Raw genomic sequence first — 17,847 nt, forward strand, 5'->3', positions numbered from 1 at the left:
AATAAATTAAATGAAGATGGACAAATTATCAGAAACAAAGCCAAATCAGTGTGAAAAGGTTATGATCGGGTAGAGGGATTAGATTTTGAAGAAACTTTTGCTCCTATAGCAAGACTACAAGCAATCAGAACATTTCTAGCATTTTCCTGTCGTAAGAACTTTAAAGTATATCAGATGAATGTGAAGCTAGTGTTCTTGAATGGAAGACTTGAAGAAGAGGTGTATATAGAACAACCTGAAGGCGTTCATCTATCAGACAATCCTAACGATGTATGTAGGGTGAAAAAGGCACTATATGGACTCAAGCAAGCACCAAGAGCATGGTACTCTAGACTAGACAAGTATTTATAGCAGCAAGGCTTTAAAACAGAACAACTGACAGTGATTTATATATAAAATATGATAATGGGGATCTTTTGGTTATTGTTGTTTATGTTGATGTAGTAATTTTTGGCAGTAATGAAGATTCATTAAGCCAACGGTTCGCAGCTGAAATGGAGTACGAATTTGAAATGTCTATGCTTGGAGAACTCTCATTTTTCCTTCATTTACAAATTAGACAAACTCCAAAAGGCATGTTCATCTCCCAAGGAAAGTATCTAAAAGAAATATTGAAGAAATTCATAATGGAAGAATGTTCACCTGTTAACACTCCTACGATCATTGGGTGTAAGCTAAGTAAATATGACGAGTCACCAGAAGTTAATAAAAGATTGTAAAGATCAATGATTGGCAGTCTATTGTATCTAACAGCCTCCCGACAAGACATAATGCAACTTGTCGGTTTAGTAGCAAGATACCAATCAGCACCCAAGCAAAGCCACCTATTAGCTGCAAAAATAATTTTCAGATATCTGAAAGGCCCAATGGACTGTGGACTGTGGTATCCAAAGGGAAAGAACTTCTTACTGATAACATACATAGATGTAGATTGTGAAAAAATCGCTTGAAATGCAACAACTTGAAATTATTCTTCTAACTGATTAATTATTAAGTAGTTTATTTGCTACAACAAACAACGAATAATTCACACTGCAATTTCTTCACAAATAAAAAGATGCGGAAAAATAAAATGTTGGAAACTGAGAAAATGCTAGCATACACACAATAAAATTGACAACTATTTTTGGATAAATGTTCCTAGAAAAACCCAATGCGGGAAAACCGGTGCAGCAGATGAGGATTTTATTATTACGCAACAGTGAGAAATTTCGAGTACAATAAAATGAATTCCAAACTGCAATCCTCTCTGAGAGAAATACTGGAAAAAATATCTAAGGGAAATTACCCTCCTCCACAAGCAATCTTGGCCCCAACTAGCCACAAAAATGCTCCGACAAACCCCTGCATCAGCCTTCTACGCAGACCCTACGTAGGCCAAACTCACACTCCTCTAGAACTGCTTCTGAATTAGTCGTTCTACCTATAGCTGTTGCTGGAAGTCACTAGCCAGGCCTTCTGGAAATTTTCCTAGCCTTCCTGCTTAGCCAAATCAAATTGTTTTCTTAAGGCCACTGCATAGTCCCTATGGAGTCTCCTGGAGAACTATCTCAGCCTTCTATCTTGACTCACAGGAACTGGAAAAATTCCTTTGGCCTCACTGTCTCTGCCCCTCATTGTCTCTGCACATCCTCTCTCTGGCTCAAACTTCTCTTTACTGAATCACTACAATTGGGAAACTTGATCTCTGCCAAGGAACTCAACCTCAAGTGTGTTCTTCTCCAACCCCATCGACCTCCTCTTATAATCTCCAGTTGGATCACCAACAACCACGATTAAGTCTGTATTGACAACTGAGATCATTTCTAAGTCTATCCATGTGAGTTTCTAAAGAACTTGATGAGCTTCATCATTGGGTAATTATATGGGCCTCAATTCACCTCCTAGCTTAGTCAAACCAACTATTCTCACAACTTATCGCATACATTTGATTATATTTTGTTTATGAGATGAGTTAGAATTGGATATTTTTCTTTGTGGTCTAATGTGCATGTAATGCAGGATTAAGGGATAAAACCAAGGAATTTTGGAAAAGACCTTGCTCAAAACTCGAATGGGACAAGGGAGAGGAATTATAGGAGGGAAATCCTCCTCATTTACTACCCCTCCATTCGAATATTCCTCCATCAACTTGGAGTGCAACCAGCCAAATCATGAGGACTAGAAGGCAGCCGAGCAAGTGGAAGTCAAAGCACCAGTTTATCTCTAGTTTGGGAGTTGAGCCTCCCTAATTTTAAGGAAGTCGTTGGAGACTTCAGATGTATAAGTAGAGAGGCCTAGGACCTCAGTAGGATTCAGACTTTTGATTGTAAAACTCTACTTTATTTTCGAGCTGCAAGACTTGTGATAGTTTTTGATGTAATCCATTATTTTGATAATAAGAATGAGTTTTGTTTTGAGCCAGCACTGAGTTAACTCAGAGGGCTGAAGCTCTTGGGTTAGGGCCCAACCCTAGTAGCTAAAGCTCCTCTTTACTGTACATGTATGTTAGTGTAGATTCATGGTTTAATCGTTCATTTGCTTAAGTAGCTACATTTCCATTACAACAGTGTAGCGTAGATTGGTTGTGTTTTAGTTTTTTCCGTTTGTGCCTTTTTCTTCATTTAGCAGGTTAGCAAGGATTATACCCATAGATCTCCTCACCGTTCCATCCACAATAAACCTAACCAATCACCGTCCGATTCATTTCAACACTTGAATTTATGCGCCCCAGATCTCCATCGTCGATCTGTCTAGCTTAATCCAATGGCTATCGTGAATTCTTCCACCTACTTTATGCGCTCCAAATCTCCACTGTTGATCTATCGCGCTCTCAATCCAACGGCTATTGCGTCACCCAATCGCCAACTAGCTTGGCCGATCTCCACTGTTGATCAATCCCGCATGATCCAACAGCTATTGTGCAATCTCGTGTGAATTCTTTCATGACCGATATCCGCTCGAGAGCACGCGAGAAAAGTGGTTTTCCCGTGCTACATGTCATTCACTTAGGCTAATCGCGCAAAATTTAGAAATACAACTTACAACTTTGAGGGCACGCGAGAAACTGCTTAATGCCTACGGAAACCCGCTCCATCATTCCGCATGTCTTTTACCCTTCTGTCACCATGTGACTTGATGTGATCCATCCATCTATTCACTTCATCTTCGTGATAAGATCTCTGCCGCTCATCTTCTGATTAGTCCTATTCGTCCATCTCTTGACTAAACCTCTCGCGATAAGATCTCCACCATTCATCTCCCGATTAGTCCTGTTTGTCCATCTCTTGACTTAACCTCCCGTGATAAGATGTCTGCCATTCATCTCCCGTTAGTCCTATTTGTCCATCTATTGACTAAACCTCTAGCGATAAGATTTCTGCCATTCATCTTCTGATTAGTCTTGTTCGTCCATCTCTTGACTAAATCTCTCGTGATAAGATCTCCGCCATTCATCTTCCAATTAGTCCTGTTCGTCCATCTCTTGACTTAACCTCCCGCGATAAGATCTCCACCATTCATCTCCCATTAGTCCTATTCATCCATTTATTGACTAAACCTCTCCCAATAAGATCTCCACCATTCATCTTCCGATTAATCTTGTTCGTCCATCTATTCACTTAACCTCCCGCGACAAGATCTCTGCCATTCATCTTCCGTTAGTCCTATTTGTCCATCTATTCACTCAATCCCCTGCGATAAGATCTCCACCATTCATCTCCCGTTAACCCTATTTGTCCATCTATTCACGTAATCTTATGCGATAAGGTCTTCGCCACTCATCTCCTGTTAATATTGTTCCCGATTGATCCAACGGTTCCTATGCACTTTTGCCTCATTACGTCCTCCCTTCGCTGATTTCGATCTTTGATTACTTTTCTGCTTGACTCCTTCCCGAACTTTGTTCTGCATATCCTTAAAACACTGCCACTCCCGAGCTTTGACTTGGTCATTCAATACTGTCTGATCATCGCAAACACCAAAAAACCAAAAGAAAGTGGAAATAGATTTAGTTTAGTTTCCTTGCTTACACCTTAGTATGGTTTGATGCTCTTTACTTCTGCAACTTAGATAGTAGCATTAGGTTAGTGTTGATTTAGCAATTTTGCTTAGTTTAGTTGTTTAAATGGTTAATTAGGATATGGTGTGATTTAGCATTACATGTTGTTTTTTTCATTACTGCAGTAGAGTAGCTCTCTTAGAATAGATTTGCTCTTCTTCCATCAAAGAATCAAGCTTCTTCTGACTCTATAAAAGTTTGGCTTGGAATCCTCAGGGTCTCTTGCCAGATGAACAAGTGACAACAGGCAAGACCTTCACTTCTACTTGTGCATATAGCACTGTCACCTCCAAGTTTGTATGAACCCCAAGTTGATAAGTAAAGCTGGTAGCCCATGAGTTGCAACATTCTTGTTTCTATTGGCACTCATCAAAACTCTCACTTTTCTCAATTAATTCCCATTAATTGATTGATTTCCCTAAGTTAGACTTAGGCATTTTTTTAATTATCAATCATTTAATTTAATTGAGTTGTCTCTAGGCGGAATTTCCAAAAATGATTTTTGTGTTCTGGAGATCTCATGTGTTTTAGCCTCTCCACAAAGTTTGACACTAGAACACCATCCGATGCTACAAAAACTAACACTAATTGGGCTAGCCGTGTAGATGACAGAAAGAGCACAAGTAGTGGTGCCTTCTTTCTAGGAGACTCATTGGTGGCATGGCTAAGCAAAAAATAGACCTCTATCTCATTGTCTACCGTTGAAGCCAAATACATAGTAGTTGCGACATTTTGCACTCAAATACTGTGGATGAAACAGACACTTCAAGACATGAAGGTAACGTATGATGAACCTATTCTATCAAATGTGATAATACCAATACTATAGGTATATGAAAGGATCCTATTATTCATTCAAAAACCAAACATATTCAAATCAAGTATCACTTTATTAGGGAATTGGTAGTTGATCACATTGTAAAATTGGAGTATATATCAATTGAGGAACAAATAGTTGATATATTCACCAATCCCCTTGCAAGAGATCCCTTTGAATACTTAAGGCAAAGCTTGGGAGTGGCCTCTTTGTCATCTCATCACTAATATATTTTGAAAGAGGGTAGCTGGTCCAAATTAGTCAAGGATACTGGTCCAAATTAGTCAAGGATAGATGTATGATTAAAATGCAAAAGATAATCAGGAAAAGAAAATCCAGAGTCTCAAGACTAGTAGGAGCAATACAAGGTCAGTGAGACCAGCAGATGGTTATGTCCAGTGGGAGAGCGATTAGCTTGTGATTTCTCAAAATCAAACAACAACAACGTATTATGGTTACAACAAACCTAAATGGAAACATTCACATGGGGAGAAGACCATGATTAGTTGTTCAACTGAGCAGTCGTCCGCAGTTGGGAAGAGTGAGAAGCCCATGTATTCTAAACAATCCTTTTAGAGGGAAGATGGTCAAGGGGGGAGATTCCTTAGAAATTGAATCTTAAAATAATACAGAGGTGGATAATGAGAAAACAATGAAACATTAGATATGAACTGGCCTCTCAAAAGTTCAAGGAGGGCATGTAGTTTCAACAACAATCATCAATAGCCTAATTTATTTACTGGCGAGGGAGAATGGTCAGATATAAAGTATCAAGGCCCTTTTCCATTGATGTCAAAAGGGGAGAGTGAGAAAACATTGGCATCAAGCAATGCAATGAGCAAACATAGATGTTGAAGATGAAGAAGAGTGTTGCCAGATAGTATTGCCATCAATGGCCAGCAATGTTTGGTAATGTTGCCATCAATTTCAAAGGGGGAGATTGTTTAGAAAATTATTATCATTGATGTCAAGTAGTTTCAAGTTCAGCGGGAGCTAGTTGAAGATTGCCATGGTTGTCACTGATATCTAATGGTCCATATTTGAGGGCATTTTGTCTGCAATATTAGTTTTTATAGAATTGAAGGTGTTCTAGTCTCGAAACTTTGTGGAGAGGCTACAACACAAAAGTTATCCAAATCCCTGAAATCGTTTATGGAAATTCCACCTAGAAGTGTCTCAATTAGATTATTATCCAATTTTCTAAATATTTCCCAAGTCTAAACTTAGGAAAATTGGTTAATTAATCAGTTTTAATTGAGAAAGGTGAGGATTCTCTAGAAACTCACACAAATTGGTTAGAAGATAATCTTAGCCATTGATTAAGTTTTAATCTTGGACGTTGGAGTCCCACAATGAGATTATAGAAGAAGTTGATGGGTAGATGGAGAAACACACTTGCGACACTTGAGATTGATTTCGTTGGGCAATTTGATTTCTCCAGAGAGAAACAGTAGTTGCCGAAAGAGTTCAAGCAAGATAAGGGAAACAGAAACAGAGAGGGGCAGAGACAACAAGTCCGGAGGAACTTTTCCGGTTCTAGAGAGTCAGAAAGAGGAGGCTGAAATATTCTCTAGGAGGTTGCGCAGAGGCATTGCAGAGCCTCAAGAGAGCAATTCAATCCAATTGAAGAGGAGCTCGTTCTCAGTTCCAAAGGCTGGGAATATTTTCCAAAGTGTCGGAGAGAGTTTCTCAATTAGCAGCAGGCAAGACAACTAGATTGGCAGTTGGTTTAGTTAGAGCGTGTGAGGGGCTACAATAGGGTGATGCAGGGCCTGTGGAGAGCTGGTTGGACAACTAGCTTTTTAGAGACAGACAACTGTTGGGATTGCTCGGAGAGAGGGTATTTCCCTCAAAGAATTTTTTCCAGTATTTCTCTTGGATAGATTCACTAGTTTGGCGATATTTATTGTACTCAGAATTTCTCACTGTTGCTTAATAATAAAAACCCTCCGTTGTTGCACTGGTTTTCCTAAGTTGGGTTTTTTCCAGGGACTTTTGTCCAAAAATAATTGTCATAATTTTGCATGTGTGCGCCAATATTTTCTCAGTTTCTAATTTATCTTCCGCATTTTTATTTGTGAAAATTGCAGTGTGATTAATTCGTCGTTGTCGTAGCAATAAATTGCACAATTAATATATAAGTTAGAATAATTAATTCCTGTTGCTGCAATAGAATTTCAATGGTGAAATTTTCACATGCTATCAGAGCGATTTTGATCAAACAGGAAACTCAGAAGTGAAAGCAAAAAAATTTGTTGTTCAGAGGAAACAACGGGATGTCTTTTTGAAGCTGCACAATTGGTTAATTAATCAATATTAATTGAGAAAGGTGATGATTATCTAGAAACTCACACGAATCAACTAGGAAATAATCTCGGCCATTGATTAAGTTTTAATCTTGCCCATTGGGGTCCCACAGTGAGATTATACGAAGTCGATCGGTAGATGGAGAAACACACTTGTGACACTTGAGATCGATTTCCTTGGGCAGTTCAATTTCTCCAGAGAGTAGTAGCAGTTGCCAGAAGAGTTCGAGCTAGAGAAGGGAAGCAAAGACAGAGAGGGGTAGAGAGAGTGAGTCCAAAGGAAATTTTCTAGTTTCGGAGAGTTAGAAAGAGGAGGCCAAAATTTCTCTAGGAGCTTGTGCAGAGGTAACGTAGAGCCTCAAGAGGGAAATTTGATCCAGCTGAAGAGGAGCTTGTTCTCATTTCTAGAGGCTAGGAATATTTTCTAGAGTATCGGACAAACAATTTCTTAGTCAACATCAGGAAAGGATTGCTAGATTGGTAGTTGATTTAGGAAGAGCGTGTGAGGAATTGTGCTAGGGTGATGCAGGGCCTACGCAGAGCTGGTTGGACAACTAGCTTTTCAGAGACAGTCAGGTATTGGGATTTCTCGGAGAGGGTAATTTCCCTCAGAGAATTTTTGCCAGTATTTCGCTTTGATAGATTCGCCAGTTTGGCGATATTTATTATACTTAGAATTTCTCACTGTTGCTTAATAATAAAAACCCTCAGTAGCTACACTAGTTTTCCCAAGTGGGGTTTTTCCGGGGATTTTTGTTCTAAAATAACTGTCATAATTTTGTATGTATGTGCTAGTATTTTCTTAGTTTCCAATTTATCTTCCACAATATTTTTATTTTGAAGATTGCAGTGTGATTAATTCATTGTTGCTGTAGCAATAAACTACATAATTAATTTATCAGTTAGAAGAATTAATTCCAGTTGTTGCAATAGAATTTCAGTGGTGACATTTTCATATGCAGTAGATCAGCTCAAGTGTTTTTGCAAAGTGCTTAGTTGAATAGCCCTTGGAGATACCTTTCCAACGGTATATGGCACATTAGAAAACTCTCAAGGGATTAAAAGTTATGATAGTTTGAAGTTCGGTAGTGTTCCGTAGGGGCATGGCTCCTCACAAGTTGAAAGAAGGCATGGGATGAGATTTTTCTCATTATCTAACCTAAAATTTGATGGCACGCTGCAAAAATTATTGGAGAAGTCATTGGATAGGTGTTGCGGCTGACAGAACCTGTAGGATAGGAATTTTCCTAACATCTAACACGTAATTTGATGTTTGACACGTAAGGTTTTTGCATATAGAGATAGGAGCCACGGTTAACAGAAGCCGCATGACAGGAAAACATCTATCAACTAAATTCCTTTGCTCCACGCCAAGGTTGAGTGTAACTTGTGTGATGTTTTGGGCACGAGACAAAATGTGTGGTGACAGACTCCATGGGACTAACACAAAGTAAATCAACACTCCGGGTGATGAAACGATGAAACATTAGAAAAGGAAAAAACAAAAAAACGCATAACCCACGGGGCCCTCTTCCATACAAATGATGACTTGGCAACAATGACAGATGGAAGCATTATATTAGATGATGAGGATTAGTTGGAAAATGATGTGGCATCTAGTTAGAAGTGATGTTAGCATGATAATGATGTGGCATGGCGTGGTAAGGACAAGTGGTATGCAAATTTGGCACTTTTGGGTGTCCAAGTGGTCTTTTTCCAGGTGACACATGGCATTACTCACAGGGTAACACGTGGCAGTGTGATGACATAGCATGACAAGTCATCGAGCCATGGATGTCTAGTAAAAAGGTTCGCGAAGGTTTTTCATTTCGAATTCTTTGTGGTTGGCAAACTCTAGGAGACAGGAACTTATCCCTTAATTGACAGATGATTTCACGTCCCACTTAGTCAAGAGTTCTATGTAGACTGTCGCGATATGAGATAGAGTCCATGATATGTAAATCTCACCGACACAACATATAACATGAATATGGCCTCCCTAGGGAACTTTTAATTAATGAAGACAATTGTCACAAAACATATAAACCAAAGACTTCTCCATACAGATGACAAGTGGATGCCAACTAGCCCTTGGTGCAACAAGAAATATAGCATGGCCCAATGATAAGAGGACATGTGGAAGTCAAGTGGTTAAGTAAATGGCATAGACACTACAATAAAAATCAACGGCCACAACTTATCACGGTCATAAAGATCAACGACTTTGATTCACATTGGGCACACAACATGCGTGGAGGTTAAAAAAATAGTATGCATACAATGGATCCAACAGTCGATAATGACTTGATCCAATGGCTTAAATATACATTGGGCTCTCTACATAAACAAAGTTTATGGATGGTATTTGGCGCATTGGATTCAATGCCAATGTGACATGACACTAGTGGCGTTGACATGGTGATGTGACATATCCTCATGATATGCGCCAAGGGCTCGGTCTGTGAGCATTAGCCCTTTTGGTGGAAAGGCATGGTTCTAGCCCTTGGGCACATAAAGCCCACACACTAAAACTTAAGGATGTGGAGATATTAAACGAGTGTGAGGCTAAGCACCTTCCACACCTAAGCCATTGAACTTGGCTCAGGGTCATGTGCGATAAAGCACCAATAGTCAAGGAGCTCCAATACTCACTGGTGGCTAGCCATGGTTTCATGCGAAGTTAAGGGCTAAAGGTGAAGGCCGTGATACTAATTAAAATTTGGCTTTTCGAGCATTAAGAATTAATTAATTGATAGTTAAATAAGGAGACAGTAAAAATGCCAAAAATGAACTATTATGGCTACGGGAAGATAAGGAACCTGTTACCCACCACCAGTGGGTGACCCCTATAAGAAAATTTTTCTCCTAGATTTGTCATTAGCTAGCAGCCAACAACCCCTTACAACCACCTGATAGCTCGATGTGCTACTATTCTCCACCACATGAACTAGCCATTGTGCGCCCTCGCTCATCTATCATGATTGTATGTTTGAAGATGTGCCTTCCAACCCCGAAAGTATGATTTTTCATTATGTAATTAGGTGTTTATGTTTGCTTTTCTTGGGCACAATTGGGCATGGATTAGTGGGGTGATTCGGCGAAAATCATGGGATTTAACTGTACTCTTGTTCCCTTACTTCAACTTGGGGGTTAATCTTGTATCTTAGTCCCATGGGATCACCTCTATTGGCTAACAGCTTTAGAAGTGGCACTACATGGGAAACCCTAATTTTGGTTATGTGGTCCTATTTCCCGATACCATATATCCCTCCGCTCATTACAAGCCCTTTTCACATTTTCCCCATCTGGGTCCACCTTTGTCCATTGGGTCCATAAGGTGTTAGCCTCCCCCTCCTCTTGTCTACACTTTGGTTCAGGCTTGGAACGATGCACTGGAGGTTGATGCAACTAAAAAGAATGATAAAAGCATAATATGGCCACATACAACAAGAAATGTACCACAAAATGCAAAAGATGGTCTGGACAAAAGAATTTAGTGCGTGGGAAAAATCCAAACATGAGCTCTACCCTTATCGTTATGGTCATCACCCTAGTTCCTAGGGCCCCTAGAGTCCCCCCTACACCATTAAGGAAACCATGCTTTTCCCAACCCCTGGTGGGAGATGAACTATTCCACCTTAAGGGGGTATTCACTGCTACATCCTACACATCATGCTCTCATCCCCTGAAACCCCAAGCAATAAAATTAATAGAAGGAAAAAGACATATGAAGAAGGGTGAAAGGCTGAGGTAACTCATGTACCATAATTGCTCCTTACTACATTCATGCACCTAAGGTCTTCCCTCATCATAGCCACCCTTGTACCATGACAGGTGGCTTAGTGCCTTCCCTCTTGCCCCCACTCTGTTTCATCATTATTTCACATGACACCTACCATTTGATGGATGTACCATGGACTTGTATCTCCCTTAGAAGTTGAAACCACCTAATAGGGTCCTTCATTAACTTCTCTTGTTAAGCAAGGTAACACATGTACATTTTAAAGCCCATTTGGAAGGGCATGCCACTATGAAGTGTCCACTTCTACCCTTGATTAGAAAGCTTATTTACTCAATTGCACTAATGATTAATTGTACTGGAAGGTGAGGAGATGCATTGGATCTTATACAAGATTGCAGGTGGGTCTTCATCTTGGACTTGGTCTCCCTATATAGGGTCCAAGCCCTCCAAAGGGTCATAATGGCATTTGTAGGGTGAGCATTGAGAGTCATGGGCCTCCACCATTGCAGGGTATTGATTGCCACACCATGGGCCTCTTTAGCACCACACATTTCTTGTTCGTGCCCCAATCATACAGAGATGATGATGCACTTCGACCACAATGCTCAGCAGGCCACATATTTGCACCCTACACTTGGTAGTTGATCGAAGGCCCAAAGGAGGATTTGTCTCATTCGGAGAGACATGGGAGGGCATGTGTCATATTCCAACCCTCATTGATGGAGCAGCGACATGATCTTGATCCATTTGGAGACCTATGAGACCATTGCTTGGACCCCATAGCCACTTGGGAGCACCATATGATGATTTGCTTGGAAATCAAGGGGCCAACCCCTTGATCATCATTCATGGAGCCCTCCTCTTTGTCATGGCACATTGAGGACTCATCTTGGCCTTCCAACGACCATTTATACTCCATTTTGCACTATTCTGGCCCTCTTGGGATGACTTATTATTCATTTTAGTAGCTATTTGGTGGGCTTGTCACCGAAAACATGTTATTTTGCATATTAAAATATTATTAGGGGCTTAATTAGGCTAAATTGAAATTGAGGAGCCTCATATAAATAAAAGAGGACTCATTTTATATTTCATCATCACTTGGATTTTGATCTCTCTTCTTGAGAAACTCTGACCTGCAATAACTTTGACAATTGGAAATTTCGCTATCTTTTCTCGGAGCTTCTTTTTGCAATGTTGATGGATGGATATATTACCATTACCTTGTAAGTACTCTTTGATGTATATTTTACCTTGTTAAACCTCTAATATATGGAATGTCATTTCATGATCTTTAATGTGCCCTAGTTTAATGCGAATTTATGAGAACATTGAAGTTATTGGAAGGATTGCATGCATTACTCATAGATGATGATGAATGAATGTTCCTAGAGGTCAATATTGTATATTGCACCCTTGAAACTCCATCAAACATTGTCAACGAAGTATAAAATTCTATTTTAGCCATGAAGTTGCCTCCTCTAAGGTTAGCGAAGCTACATTAGGTCTCCTTAAAGGCGAAATCATCTAATCAAAGTAATTCTTGACTCCATTTTTCCCAATAGGCAGGCACTGGTCTAGAATCCTTGGTGATCATCTTCTTATTGAAAAATCAATCTTCCTTCACCTCTTTCTCTCTCTTTTCTTCATCCCTTTAAGGCTAAGGGAGGCCTTCTAGGGCTTGGTGTGAAATCCTCTAGGAGAGTGCATTTTGAATTCCATCCAAATAGGATTGTTCTTTAGTCTCTCCTCTAGGCATCCTCAAGTTTTGAACAAATTCTAACAGTGGAATCTCATTTTATTTGATGCCCTAGCTATCGTACCAAGTGGGAACCCTTGAAGCTGCCCTTCAACTTAGGGATTTCTTGAAGGTTTGTACTTTAGTAGCATATCATTCAAAACCTTTTCTCTTGAGTATCTTGACCTTGGATGAACTCTTATCTCATTAAATATCTCAACCTTAGGTCTCGTATAGTATTTCTCTCAAGGGGTTTTTCGTGGAAAGTCATCCTAGCTTCTCCCAAAGCTCACACCTCAATTGAACCTTTCCATTTAATGAGCCATCCTTGCCTCACTTTGAACCCTAGTGTAGACATATTAATCACAAGTGAGGGATACTGGGACTCCTCCCATTGAGGAAAATCTGAGAAGAGAAGGTGACATAGGCTGAGATAGTGGGCCTTTGTCCCAAATTGTTGTTGTTCCCTCTAGTTCTAACCTATATACTAGGCCTGCTAGTTTGTGCAACAACAGAACCAAAGATGTCGATTAAATGTTGATTTGGGGTAGCATCAGATGTGCTTTAGCCATGAAATTTGGTGGAGAGGTTGGGGCAGATAAGATCTCCAATACATAGAAAGGGTTTGGGCAGATTCTAAACAGATCAGGAGATATAAAATAATATTTTTAATGGAGTCCCTAAGTCTAAACTTAGGGAAAATAAAATATTAATGTGTATTAATATGAATCTGTGTTAGAATGGTCCAAAAGACATGGATCAAGCCAAATCTAATCTTAGCTGTTGATTAGGGACTTAATCTCGACCGTTGATATGTCAATAGGAAAAGTATAAGAGGAGACTTCAGGGTCACTTGGAGAAGACACCAGAGTGATCACTCATTCTATTCTCTAGAGTGGGGTTTGCTAAGAGAGATAGAATCGGTGATCGGGAGAGCAGCTGAGGGGCATTGAGTACAGAGAGACATAGAGGCAGAGATAGTGCCAAGATAGCAACAGAGCAGCCAGTGCTCAGGCAGGGCCACGCAGAGGCAGCTAAGTGCTGTGCAGAGCACTAGAGGGGCTAGCGACGCTGACGCAGAGGCTTAGAGAGCTGACACAAGGCCTCCTGGGGCTGATGCGGGCCAAGATAGGCTGACGCAGGGCCAGGCTGAGCTAGGAGAGGCTGACGCAGTTTAGATTGGCCAGACGCTAGGGTTTCAGGGGCAGATTGGTGCTGAGTAGCTGCTGGAAGGATTATCTAGGGTTTCTGCGAGTAGATTTGTTTGAAACGGAGAGGCATTACTGCTAAGGAAATTCTCTGTTGGGTAGGCTAGTTTTAGCACCCAGATTATACTCTGATATTTCTTAATAAGAAAACCCTCAGATACCTGCATTGGTTTTCCCGCATTGGGTTTTTTCCGGGGACATTAGTCCGAAAATAATGGTGTCATGTGGTGTGTTTGTTCTTGTTTCTTTTATTTTCTAAACTGTAATATGTTGAGCATGCACTGGTGTTTATTTTCATTATTTACCTTGTAAATAACTTGTTAAGGAAAAATAACAAGTAGGTAGGAATAAATCAGATAAAGTGCATGAAGGGTTTCTAACTAAGTAAACTTAGAAACTTCAACATGGTATCGGAGCGTGATTGCAGATCACAGGAGGACTAAAGAACATCAGCCGATCGGAGCAATTGTAGCAGAAAACAGTTGTCCCGAGGTGACATAAGTTGTTTCTAGCAGTGCAGAAGCCAAGGAAGTGTGACGCAGAGCCAGCCAAAGCCACGCAGAAGAAGCCAGGAACTGCGCAGAGCCTTAGAGAGGCCAACGTTGCTGATGCAGAGGGCCAGAGGGCTGACGCAGACCCATCCGAGGTGATGCAAAGCCAGCATAAGGCAGAGAGGGGCTGACGCAGTTCACAGAGAGACAGTTGCTGGGGTCTTGAAGGCTGCAAGAATATTGTAGAGTGGAGCTAGTGAGGTACTGTACTCGGAACAGTACCTGACAAAGTAGGTCTAGAGGAGTTGTTACTGAGGGTTTCTAGCTGAGGAACCTGGATCAGAAGTGTAGCTGCACAAGTCGATCAAAGTAGGGAGCATCTCGACAAACGACAGAAGGATTTCCAAGAGGGAAATCAGGACTGAGAGAGAGTCCAGAAGAGAACTTCCAGACGGGAAGTAGAGACTCAGAGGAGTCGAACAAAGAACTTCCAGGAGTGAAGTAGAGGAGCATCATGGCACTACTTGGGGTAAGAGACTAGGATAGACTGGATGGAGCATCGAACTTCGCAGTCTGGAAGGCCAAAATCTTATCAGTGCTTGACAAGAATCGTGTCAAGAACTTCGCCTTGAAGGTAATAGTTGTCCCAGTCAACCCCAATGATAATGACAGGTACGAAGAGGCGATGGCGAGGGCCAAGTGCATTATCCTTGACAGGGTCAAGGATCATGTGGTACTACATATAACTGGTAAGGAAACGACATTTGAGATGTGGGAGGCTCTCAAGAAGATGTAACAGCATACTTCTGTGCAAAGAAGAATGCTGCTCGAGAACCAAATGAGGTCGTATCAGATGAAGAAGGGTCAATTGATTGACACCTTCCTTGAAGGACTGAATGAGATCCGAGACCAGTTGACTGCTATAGGAGCGACACTGGATCAGGAGCTTATGGTGAGGATAGCCATGAATGTTGTCTCAGAAGATTGGGAAGTGTTTGTCCAGAGTATTCTGGGCAGAGGGACTCTCCCACCTTGGGACGAGATGTGGGCAGCTCTTCACCAGGAAGAGATCAGACGATAGTCGAAGACAGGTAGCAGCAACAAGGGGATCAAGGTCAAGCAGGAGGAGGAGGATGTGGCCCCAACATCTGAGGGAAAGCAAGAGAAGTGAAAGAAGAAGGATCTCTCCAAGATCAAGTGCTTCCAATGTGGGGAGTTGGGTCATTATGTGACCCAGTGTCCAAGGAAGAGGAGTAAGGGAGAGTCTTCTGAGACTAAGGCAATGCCAGCACAGGCAGAGAAGGAAGTTTTGACAAACGATGACTGTGCCATGAGTGCACATGTGCCACTTGAGTGGAAGTGGGGAGACATCGAGCTGTAGTCAGATGGACTATAGGCGATGAGGGGCAGGATCCTCAAGGTACGTAGCCTCTTGCATTAGGCCTTGCTACAGGAGCCCTAATGAGGAGTAGCAAGACTGGTTGGGTGGGTAGAGACGAATGCGGATGAAGCAGCATAGAGAGCTACAGTGCAGGAGTCCCAAGACAACGCAAAGCTAGCAGGCTACAACAGTGCGAGAGGCACAGGAGTGTTGCACCACTGCAGGACAGCACAGAGAGGTGTGCAATGGTGCGAGATGCAGGAAGTTGTTGTAGTAGCACAGAGGTCTAGAGCGAACACTTGTCAGCGACAAAGGGAGCTTCAGCATTAGTGGGTGTCTCTAGCCCAACAAAGAGGTTAGTTGGAGGATCAGTTACTTACTTCTCAGTAACTAAGTTGCAGTGCAAAAGTGGGCAGCACGATGCAACATGATGAGAGGAGGTGCAGTGCGGATGTGTCAGACCAGGAGTAACTCCAGACTTGGCAAAAAAAACCCAGAAAAACTGATTCGTATATTTCATTAGGTAGCTATTGTTTATATACATGAATGTGACTGATCAGTTCATCTTCTTGATGACTGTTCACATTCCAGGTTCACCCAACCGCTGAGGATTAGGTGTCAACATTCCCCCCTTAATCTGAAGGGATGTTGGTGAGTCCAAGCATCGTTCTGAATCTTTCAAGCTTTTCTCTTCCAAGTGCTTTGGTGAAGATGTCTGCAATTTGCTCATTTGTGGAACAATGACGGAGATGGATTGTTTTGGCCTCAACATGATGTCGGATCAGATGATATTTAGTATTGATGTGCTTAGTACGATCATGGAACTTTGGGTTCTTGGCCAACTTTATTGCAGAGGTGTTATCAATCATGAGTGGAGTTGATTGTACTTGTTTTACCTGCAAATCTTCAAGAATTTTCCTGAGCCACACAATTTCTTTCGTTGCTTCAGCTACTGCCACGTATTCTGCTTCTGTTGTGGAATCTGCTGGAACTGATTGTTTGCGTGATCTCCAGGAGACAGCTCCTGATCCAAGACTCATAGCATATCCTGAAGTAGATACCCCAGTTTCTTTGTCTCCATCGAAGTCTGAATCAGAGTATCCAATCAAGCTGAAGTCGTCCACCTGTGTATACTTGATTCCAAGGTCTTGAGTTCCCTTCAAGTACCTTAGAACTCTTTTTGCAGCAGACCAATGTCCCTCACAAGGCTTTTGCATAAACCTGGAGAGGATTCCAACAGCAAATGAAATGTCTGGTCTGGTAGTAGTGAGGTAGATGAGACTTCCTACAAGCTGTCTATACTTTGTTGCATCCTCAAATTCCTTTCCTTCAATAGATGTGAGCTTCAAGTTTTGTTCCATTGGAGTAGAAAGAGAATTGCACTCTGTCATGCCAAATCTGTTTAACAAATCTCCAATGTATTTCTTTTGAGAAAGAAATATGGATTTTGGATGTTGGGTTACTTCAATGCCAAGATAGTAATGAACATAGCCCAAATCAGTCATTTCAAAACTTTTTCCTAATTCTTTCTTTATGGATGCAATATAGCTTTCATTGTTCCCTGTCATTAAAAGATCATCTACATATACCACAAGATATACAACTGTTTTGCCAACTTTCTTGACAAATAAAGTTGCATCATCAAGATCAAAATGATTGAAGTTGAGTTTCAGAAGATGCTCAGTTAGTTTTTCATACCAGGCTCGTGGTGCTTGTTTGAGGCCATACAAGGACTTCACAAGTTTGCATACTTTATGTTCATGTCCTTTCACAGCAAATCCTTCAGGCTGGGACATAAAAACATTCTCTTTTAGATCTCCATTCAAGAACGCAGTTTTTACATCCATTTGATGGACTTTCCAACCGTTCTGAGCAGCTAGTGCAAAGAGTGTCCGGATGGTGGCCCATTTTGCCGTGGGGGCAAAAGTTTCCTCATAATCGACCCCTTCCTTCTGTGCAAAACCTTTTGCCACAAGCCTAGCTTTGTGCTTGTCAAGTGAGCCATCAGCTTTGTATTTGTTCTTGTAGACCCACTTGCAGCCAATTGGTTTGGTTCCAAATGGAGGATCAACCAGCTTCCAAGTGCCATTCTTTATGAGGGCATCATACTCCTTTTGCATCGCTT

The sequence above is a fragment of the Pinus tabuliformis genome, chromosome 2_2, assembly GCF_031772625.1.
Source record: "Pinus tabuliformis cultivar Carrire ecotype Pingquan chromosome 2_2, CPIR1, whole genome shotgun sequence".
Classification (NCBI taxonomy): domain Eukaryota; kingdom Viridiplantae; phylum Streptophyta; class Pinopsida; order Pinales; family Pinaceae; genus Pinus; species Pinus tabuliformis.